The sequence below is a fragment of the Diabrotica undecimpunctata genome, chromosome 8 (genome assembly GCF_040954645.1).
Source record: "Diabrotica undecimpunctata isolate CICGRU chromosome 8, icDiaUnde3, whole genome shotgun sequence".
In the NCBI taxonomy this organism is placed as follows: domain Eukaryota; kingdom Metazoa; phylum Arthropoda; class Insecta; order Coleoptera; family Chrysomelidae; genus Diabrotica; species Diabrotica undecimpunctata.
In genome coordinates this window covers 142,828,390-142,838,267 of record NC_092810.1, presented here as the reverse complement: position 1 = coordinate 142,838,267, position 9,878 = coordinate 142,828,390, and the positions used below count along the sequence as shown (strand labels likewise).

The 9,878-nt window shown below is 34.5% G+C and overlaps 1 protein-coding gene and 1 long non-coding RNA gene across 4 annotated transcripts in view; one reads left to right on the top strand and one right to left on the bottom strand.

Annotated features, from left to right (window-relative positions):
• LOC140448153 (monocarboxylate transporter 12-like) overlaps positions 1-9,878 on the bottom strand; it is a 99,117-nt gene that overhangs the window by 78,956 nt on the left and 10,283 nt on the right. The window contains exon 1 of one of the 3 annotated variants that reach the window (XM_072541248.1): positions 8,596-8,749. The exons of the other annotated variants lie outside the window; for them this stretch is intronic. The gene's annotated coding sequence lies outside the window, so the exon portion shown is untranslated. Of the gene's footprint in view, positions 1-8,595; positions 8,750-9,878 lie in introns of those variants that run through there. 3 annotated transcript variants of the gene reach the window in all.
• Positions 3,398-9,031, top strand: LOC140448155 (uncharacterized). Its single transcript, XR_011951660.1, has 2 exons — positions 3,398-3,546; positions 8,773-9,031. It is a non-coding gene; the product is annotated as an uncharacterized lncRNA (long non-coding RNA).

The following is a 9,878-nucleotide window of genomic DNA, read 5'->3' as shown; positions in this document are numbered from 1 at the left end:
CACATTAATAAACACCTAAACACAACTCTAAATAATAAACAGTGAGCACCACACTCCACTCCACACTAGAAATAAAAGAGGCGACCTGCTGTGTGAATTCTGCCAGGAGAACGGTTTTGTCGTCATGAACACATGGTTTCAGCTCCCACCTCGTAAGTTATATACTTGGAAATCACCAGGAGACCGTCCAAATCGAATAATTAGAAACCAAATTGACTACGTTTTAATAAACAGAAGATTTCGTAACGCTATCAAAAGAATCGCAGCATATCCAGGTGCTGATATTGCATCCGATCATAATCCGCTAATAGCAGATGTGAGGTTAAAACTAGCAAAAATTAAGAGAACAAATACAAACACCAGCACGCCTATAAATACAAGAGAACTGATGAGAGACGAAAATCTGAAGAAGAGTTATGCAAATCAAATTAATGAAAGAATGCGAATAATAGAACAAAATGATGATATCGAAGAGATGGTCAATGATATTAAAGGAACGATTCTGGCAGTAAACAGGGAAGTTAAAACACAGATCAGGAAGAGAAAGCATAACGAATGGATGACGGACGAAATTATGGATCTAATGGAAAAGCGAAGGCAACATAAACAACAACGTAATCAAGACAAATACAAACAGATACACAAAGAAATTCGCCAGAAAATTAAGAAAGCAAAAGAACGATGGATGGTGGAAAGGTGCAACGAAATAGAACAATTGCAGGAAAAAGGAGATAGTTTTGGACTACATAAGAAGATCAAAGAAATATCGAATATACACAAAAGCCACCACAGAACAAGAATACGGAACGACAGAAACGAATACATAGAGTCAGAAGAGGAGATAGCAATGGCGTGGAAAGAATACGCAGAAAGACTTTTTAATGACGAAAGACCAACACAACCAACGCGCAAACTTCCTTCCGAAAACTTATCAGGGCCATCAATAATGCGAAGTGAAATAGAATATGCAGTTAGAACCACAAAGATGCATAAAGCAACAGGTCCAGATGAAATTAATATAGAAGCAATAAAACTACTAGACGAGGAGAATATCGAAATCTTGGTAAAGCTGTTCAATAGAATTTATGATACTGGTTACATTCCGCGAGAATGGCTGCAGTCATCCTTTGTGATGATCCCAAAAACAGCTAATGCCACAAAATGCAATGAACACCGCTTAATCAGTTTAATGAGTCACTTGCTGAAACTCTTCCTTAGGATATTACACTCAAGAATGTATAAGATACTAGAAGAACTTAGCGGGTCAACACAATTCGGTTTTAAGGGAGGACTAGGAACAAGAGAGGCAATTTTATGTTTGAACACTTTAATACAAAACTGTTTAGATCAACGAAAAGATGTCTACCTCACCTTCATCGACTACGAGAAGGCATTTGACAATGTTAAACATGATATCATGATGGAACTACTACACAGGGCCAACATTGACCAGAAGGAGATCAGAATTATTCAGAATCTATACTGGAACCAAATGGCAAAGGTGAGGATTGATCAAGACCAATATACGGATGAATTTGAAATCCGGAAAGGTGTCCGCCAAGGCTGCATACTCTCTCCGATGCTTCTTAATTTATATGTTGAAAATATATTTGCGGAAGCATTAGAAGACACGGAATTGGGCATTAAGGTGAACGGCATACCAATTAGCAACCTACGCGATGCGGACGACACAGTGATTATAACTGATAAATTGGAAGATCAGCAGTTATTACTTGATAGGGTGAATAGCATAGGTAAAAAATATGGCCTCAAAATCAACATTTTGAAAACGAAATATATGGTCATTAGCAGAAACCCTCCAGAAAACCCGATAATATACATAGGTGACGATCGCATAAAACGCGTGAAAACTTTTAAATACCTTGGCACCACAATCAATGACCAATCGGATCCACAACAAGAGATAAAAACCCGAATACAAATGGCAAGACAAGCTTTTGTGAAATTCAAACCGCTTCTATGTAATCAAAACCTACATTTCGAAATACGCTACAGAATGGTCAAGTGCTACATATGGTCCATCTTGCTTTATGGCATGGAAACGGGGACTTTGAAAAAAACATCTATCAACAAACTTGAAGCATTTGAAATGTGGTCATTAAGAAGAATGATGCGCATACCTTGGGTGGATAGAGTTCGAAACGATGACGCCCTTAAGAGAGCCGGCGTGGAAAGAGAACTCTTTAAATTAATTAAAAAACGCAAGATTGGTTACCTTGGGCACATATTGAGAGGAGCAAAATATGAAATACCTCAGTTAATCCTACAAGGGAAGATCGAAGGTAGGAGAGGAGCCGGCCGCAAACAATTATCCTGGTTAAGAAATATTAAAGAATGGACAGGAATACACAATACAGGCGAGCTGTGTCACGCCGCCAAGAACAGAATTCTAGTAATGAGATAGTCGCCTACGCACTTTGGTGTATGGCATGTTAAGAAGAAGAAGAGCACCACACACACTCCTTAAGAGTCGAATTCAAATCACAAGGACAGGGGGAGATTGGTTTTCTGTGGTTTCCCAATCTCATTGCACAACGATACCTGATCCTAGGCGAGGACATAATCACAGCTCTCCACGCGTTTTGCCTAAACAAATAAAAGGCCAACCATCTGAAAAGGACCGTTTTCCATGGAACTTGTACTTAGTAGCGGGCTTGGTTCACACGGACACACGGTTCCAACAAGGCGGAAATAACTCCTCCTTCTGACACTCCTGCTTTACAGCGGTCACGTCCTGTCTCGGAGGACGACAGTTTACAGCTCCCACCAATTAAAATAAAATACCACCCTTGAAGAAGCGCAAAGCTTAAACAAGGTAAAAAAAAATAGTGTGACCATGTTGTTCTAGGATTGTATTAGCATCATATGTTTTAAACTTCGATTCATACATTTTTATAATGTACACATCGACTTTCAACATCTGAAAATAATTTTGTTTCTGAAAAAAAAACATCTGTAATGTTTTTGGTACAAATGTTTTTATACGTAATCACTATTTCATTTCGTCTTATCGACATGTGGACCTAGGAGATTTTCCGGAGTGTACATTTTGGTACGATGCGTTATCAATAACAACACAACAACACGAAGTGGTGGAAAATTACATATATTTTTGGTATCAAGCCATTTCTTGTAGTTGACAAAGTTCATGTGATCATTAAAATCACCTGACTTTTTTTAGGCTTAGAAATAAATGAAGCATTTGGTATAAAATCATTTTACCCAGTCTTCACAATATTCTTTTATTTGCTATAAAAAATTTGTGCGTCTACTGATATTTCGTTCCATATTTTCAGTTACTTTTAATTTATGCCATCGATTAACAAGTACAACATAGATAAGATACCGAACGCACAAACAGTAAAATAGAAAAAGAAGTAGTGAAATAAAAGTGCACTTCGATATTATCGTGCAATATATTGCCAAAGGCTATATTATATAGATATGTCATATTAAAACTTCAAAAAACAAACTGTCACCGATTAAGGAAAAAATTTAAATAATTTAGCAGAAAGCAAGAGAACAGTAAGTAATGGGAATTAATTAGTTTTTTATATTGTTAATTTTATATATTGTAGGAATTTGAGTTGTTTTTTCGCAAATAAAAACAGTAAACTACAAATCCGTCAATTGCTGGCTGTACAATAAAGATAAATTCCCAACAAGGACTGTACAGAAACATTTCGGATTAACTGTAAACGATGAATTAGATAGACGACGAATTAGATAATTTTCTGGTTTATTGCCGTCATCATAATTAATGAGATTTTTGTGTTCATTGTATACTATAAAAAGGATTAGTCGCTTCAATTTGTTTAGTTAATTATTGATTTAGGTAAATATTTTGTGACTAATTAATAAAAGTGTGCCTGCGTATGCAAATTAGTATACTCGTAGTCCATTACTAAGACTATCAAAGACAATTTTGTTATATATACATAGATAATATTGTTAATAAAGAGGAGTAAAGTTTACTCACCTACCAACTTATTATCACTGAATATTGAATTTAAGCGTGCTCTTTGACCTTGTGGAATAATGTTAATATAACCAAACAAATTCGTTTTGCGGTTGCCGTTGTTATTAGCACTATCGGTATCGTCATCTATATTGAAACTATGTCACTAGCCTATATCTCTCTAAGAACAAAACTAAACAAATTGAAAAATGGCAATGCAAAAACCACGTGGTTGCTTCTAAAAGGTTCAGTAGTTTTGGTTTAAACTTTGCCCCAATCAATCTGTGAAAAAATCATCGATTTCACGATACATGTTTTTGAAGATTCTAAAAGGTATGTGAGGGATAGCTGATGACAAAACCTTTGAAGACGTACAGCTGATTTGCTTTATTTTTGTCAAACATAAAAAGTGAAAAACAAACTTTTGTTAAAAAATTTGAGAGAAAAATGGTTCAAATAAATGTTGTAGATCTTAAAAAGTTCTTTAATCTGTGAGTTTTTAAATTAAAATACATAAACAATAATTGACTAAGATAATTGCAAAAAACTTATATTTTTACTGTAATTTATTAATGTAAATAACTTTGTTTTTTGAATAATAACACTTGAAATTATTGCAACAACAATCGCTGTAGTCTCTAACTTAACAATCTACCTCCACTTGCAACAGTCCATAATAATTTCATCATCTTCTTCTTCTACGGCACTACAGCCCAAATTGAGCTTTGGCCTCCTTTATTTTTTGCCTCCACCCTTGCTTGTCTGATCTTCGGACGTGAGTCCGTGTATGGAGCTTGTGCGTCGCTGTTTACTGTTGTCTTTCCAGCGCTTTCTTGGTGGCTTTCCGACCGGTCTCTTTCACTGCATTCTAGAATTTAGTGCTCTTTTTGGTAGCCTATCCTCTCCCATTCTTATCACATGTCCGACCAATTGCAATCTTTGAATTCGAATGAAGTCTGACAGTGGTGCTTCCTTATAAAGAGTTGATAAAGCTCGTTATTGTATCGACTTTTGAATATTCCGTTTTCCCTCACAGGTCCTAGTATTTTCCCCAATACTTTCCTTTCGACTGTGTTGAGTTTGCTTTTGGATGTTTCCTTCAGAACCCATGCATCACTGCCATAGCATGCTATTGGTCGAATTAAGGTCTTATAGATTGTCATCTTTCGTTGTTTTTGAAATTTTCTTCCATTTTTTCTATTTGTCCATTTTCATAGGCTTTTTTTTTATTTCTACATATCTTGTCTGCTTTCCGTCTTGCGACTTACAATGAGGTACGTCTTTGTTATGTATATTTTGTGTCCTTCATTTCTTTCCTCTATTGCTTGTCTGCACTCGTCATCGAAACCTGCTCCTCTTGTCGCCTTTTTCTTGTTTCCCAGGGTTGACGCTGCCACTGTCAGTACTGCTGTTTTGATATTATTCCATTTGCCCTCTATGGAGTACAGTTCTAGCGTCCTTAACTCATTTGCGACTTCTCTTTACATTCCTAATTCTTCAGTTTTTCCAGGTCCAGTTTGTTTGTTCTTTGTTGTCTTTCGTTTCTTTCTTTGTTAACTTTAACTAAGAGCTCTTTAGCATAAGTTGATTTTCCTTATTACGAGTAGTAACTAGATTTAATACACAAAACATTTGGTAAACTCAAAATCACATTTAACGAGACAAACAAACTCACTCTCTCTCTCTCTCTCTCTCTCTCTCTCTCTCTCTCTCTCTCTCTCTCTCTCTCTCTCTTCGCTTCTGATGAGTAGGTTGCAGCCTGTCGCAAACTAGATCAATAGTAATATATTGACATTTGTAATGCCACGTAGACTACGTCTTCCTGTCTCTGTCTTACGTTCTCTTCTGTGCCTAGTTTTGCGTTTATATTATTTTAATATCAAGGTCAGCAGTTCTTTAAAGGTTTATGAAATATAAAATGTTTTTCTAGAATATTAGACGAGTTAATCTAAAACATACCGTTTTGTTGTTGTTGACCAAGATGTTAATACCGATGATAATTAAACATCTTAATCTCAAAACCGAAGCGGTTAATAACAATATTATTTTGTTTATCATGACAAATTGGTTTCTATACGATTAAAAACCAAGATGCTAGTATAAAAACAAATCTCGAACCATATTAATAAAAAAAGCTGAAAGAATTTTGAAATCAACAATAAAAAAACGGCAGCCTAATATAGAAACTATTATTTCTTATCAATTCTAAATATTTAACAATTAACTGTAAGAAGTTGATAAATACCTACTGTTACGTTTTGAAACGCAAATAATTAGTTTTTAGCTTATTAAAATTTATAAATATTGTTTGTTTTGGAAATCCGATAACGAAAATGTTAATGATTACGGACGAGACAAAGTAAAAATTAACAAAAAGAACAATATTGTCCGTTTCACCCTTTTTTGGCCGATTTTATATTGATATTACCGATGGCGGAAACAAATATATTTTTCGAAAAAGACTGATTTCATCACTCAGTTAGGTTACAAAGCCACGTATTCTTCTTCGACCTGGACCACCCTTTCACACATTTTCATATTTCACATATGGATGACTCCATATCATTCTGGTTGTAGCATGACGTTATAATTCCTCTTTATGTGTCATTCTGAGAGCCCAGATTATGCGTAGCAGCCTTTCGATACAGCCACATTTTGAGTTATTGAAACCATAAGATAACAGCCGCATTTATTACAGGATCTTTTAATAATGTACAAAATACTTCATGTCTAAAAGAGAGCGACATGTTAGCATTTTCCACTCAATTAATAAGTTCACTTGTTTCCACACTTTTAACAATGATCGAGAACAGCCATCAATGATAGATTTTATAATCACGGATAACACCAATAGAAAATAAAACATCGACCAATATAACAAAGATAGTCCATAACCTAAATAACAACAATGTAACCAAAGTTAGAGCAGGAGAACAATTCACTGAAAATATTCCAACACCGAAAGGAATTAGACAAGGCGACAGTTTAAGTCCCTTCTTGTTAATCTACTCATGTGCAAAATTATAAACAAAGTAACATCTCTCAATCTCGGATACAGAATGGGCAACAAAAGAATTGGTATGGTGTGTTACGCAGATGATGCAGCAATTATTGCCGAATCAGAAGATGATCTTCGACAGCTCTTTCAGTTCTTTTAAATAAGCCGCCAACTAAATATGACCATTTCTACCAACAAAACTAAATGTATGACAATAGCAAAAGATCCGCTCAGATGTAAGTTAGTAGTTGAGAACAACCCCATAGAACAGGTGATGCAATTCAGATATCTGGGCATAGATATATCAAGCACACACGACCCAGTAAAGGACCTAAGGAGTCAGATCAACAAAGTCTGGTCAAATCTGTATATGCACACAGATAGTAAAATTAGAATCTACAAGACTTGCATACGACCGATCATGACATATGGCATAGAAGTGCGCGAAGATACCAACAAAACGAAACAGATGCTAAGGGTTGCCGAAATGAAAACCCTAAGAATAATAGTGGGCAAAACAAGAGACGGGATGAGAAATACATACGTCAGAGAGCAGTGCAAAATTCAAGATATTGTAAGATGGGGAAGGCAGGGTAAGAGGATGTGTTACAATCATGTAAGACGACTGGATGAGAATAGACTTCCAAAAATTGCCCTACAAAACAATCCGCCCGGTTCAAGACCTCCCGGAAGACCACCTAAAAGATGGAGGGATAGTTGGCAATCTACCTCCCAATAAATTAACCAGAGGCAGCTTCAGAATTAAACAGATCGAAAGATCTCCAAGAAGTAGAAGAAGAAGAATAAAAAGAAGAAGAAGGCCATTGATGCAAATAAGTTCAGTTCGAGACTCAAATGAGATTCCTGCCCAAACCACGATACCACCACCGCCAAACTTTCTTCTCTGAGACATACAAGCTCGGGCATTACTGTTGTTTTCGACTTAGAAAAAAACCAGCGACTACAGAAAACAACAACATAAATATCAAAACTGTCAAAAACAAGCATACATGATCAAAATAAATGTTTAAATTGAAACGCAATATGAAACAGTGCATAAAACTTTCAATGAATTTTTATTTTCGAAAATTTTTATGACAGCCACTTTTTTTGTTGTTCACTGTAGTTGAAGAATAGATTTAATTATTTCAAATTTAATAAATTATGAATCTCTAAAAATTTAAATTACGGTGGTTGTGTCGTAACTTGTCACAAATTTCTCAATCCAAGTCTATGTTTCCGTTTAAAATATGGCGATCGCCTACTGACACACTTCAAAGGCAGCATCTGAGAGTGGGCATTCTGATTGTTATTTATTCTGTGGTAGAGTTTATCTGATTATTGTGTCTATGAGATGGTAAAGACTTAACTGTAGGAAATACCGTACCTATATTTCTATAATAGAATAGTAATTCAAACTTGAGGAAAGAAATTCTGAATTATTTTTTTGTGGCATGTTTAGGTTTAATATTTAATTAAATTGGAATTGGAATTAAATTGCTTGATTGTAATGAGAATTACATTTTATATTTGTTTTGATCTTTCGATTCCCAAAAATAATTATTGTTTGTTATTTGGTTCCCTATCAAGACAATTTAAAAATATTTTTGTAACTTACCTGAGCATGGCACATTTTCCGCTAGGCTATTATTTGAATCTTTATTTCATAGAACGTAAACTTCAGTTTTAATTTTAACAATAAAAATAATAATTATTCATAAGCTTTCAGATAATCAACTTTTATCCAACAATCACGACTTACTACTGATAATGACAGTTGTTATTTTTATTTTAGCTACATAAAGGAGAGGTCAGTGACTCCAAACCTATTTCAGGAGAAAATGTTAGTAAACTGACATACCTAACATTCGCTACATGAAAAGGCGGATTTATAAACATTTTGCTTATATTTTTTGAGTATTCTCAGCGTCTGGATCTTGACGTATCTGGTACAAAGATGTAACGTTAATCCAGAGAGTAATAAACATTGATTGTGTAACTCATTTTAAATTTACTATAGGTTTTCAAAATAAATTACTTATTTATAATCTTTATTTACTCTGATTTTATAAGTTTTTTATGGATTTAAGGAAAGGTATGATTAGATCTACATATATATGAACGTATATATACGGTTTAAAGTATATCAAAAACAATTTCCTTGAGAAATAAACAGCTTATCTATCTGCATATCAATGCCATAACACATGAACCGAATAGTTTTTATTGAATAGATCGTTAATGTATGCTTCAAGCTCTGACATACTTGCATTTGTTATTCTTCTAATGTTTACATTACGATAATACAGTTAATTGCATCTAGATTATTTAGATTATAGACTTCAATCATTGCAGTTCATTAATATTGTTCCAGATATTTTGAAATCATCAAAATCTATTAAAACTCAATAAATATGCCATAAAAAAATCAAAATAATTAAAATTTGCTTCGTAAATTAAGAGTTCTTATGCTAACGCGTATTTTCTCCATAATCCAATAAATCTCGCAGAAATTCTTGTCATCAAAGTGTCGTACGGTCTCTTTTTTCTGAAGATACATGTATGCTATCATATAATTTATGCCTTATACAGTGAAGCGCAAAATTATGGAACACGTTAATTTTTCGAAAATAGACAACTTTTAAGACACATCCCGAAACAATTCAATTTTTAAATTATGATTTTTTGGTATAACATACTATATATTTCGTGACGTAATCCATCCAGGTGTGATGACATAATCGATGATTTTTTTTAAACGGGAATTGGAGTCGTGTGCTAGATCGTTTGAAAGGTTATTCAAATCTCTATTCAGTGATATAAGTACTAACATCATCATCATCATGCAACCTCTTCTGTCCACTGTTGGACATAGGTCTCTCCCATTTTTCGTCACTCTTC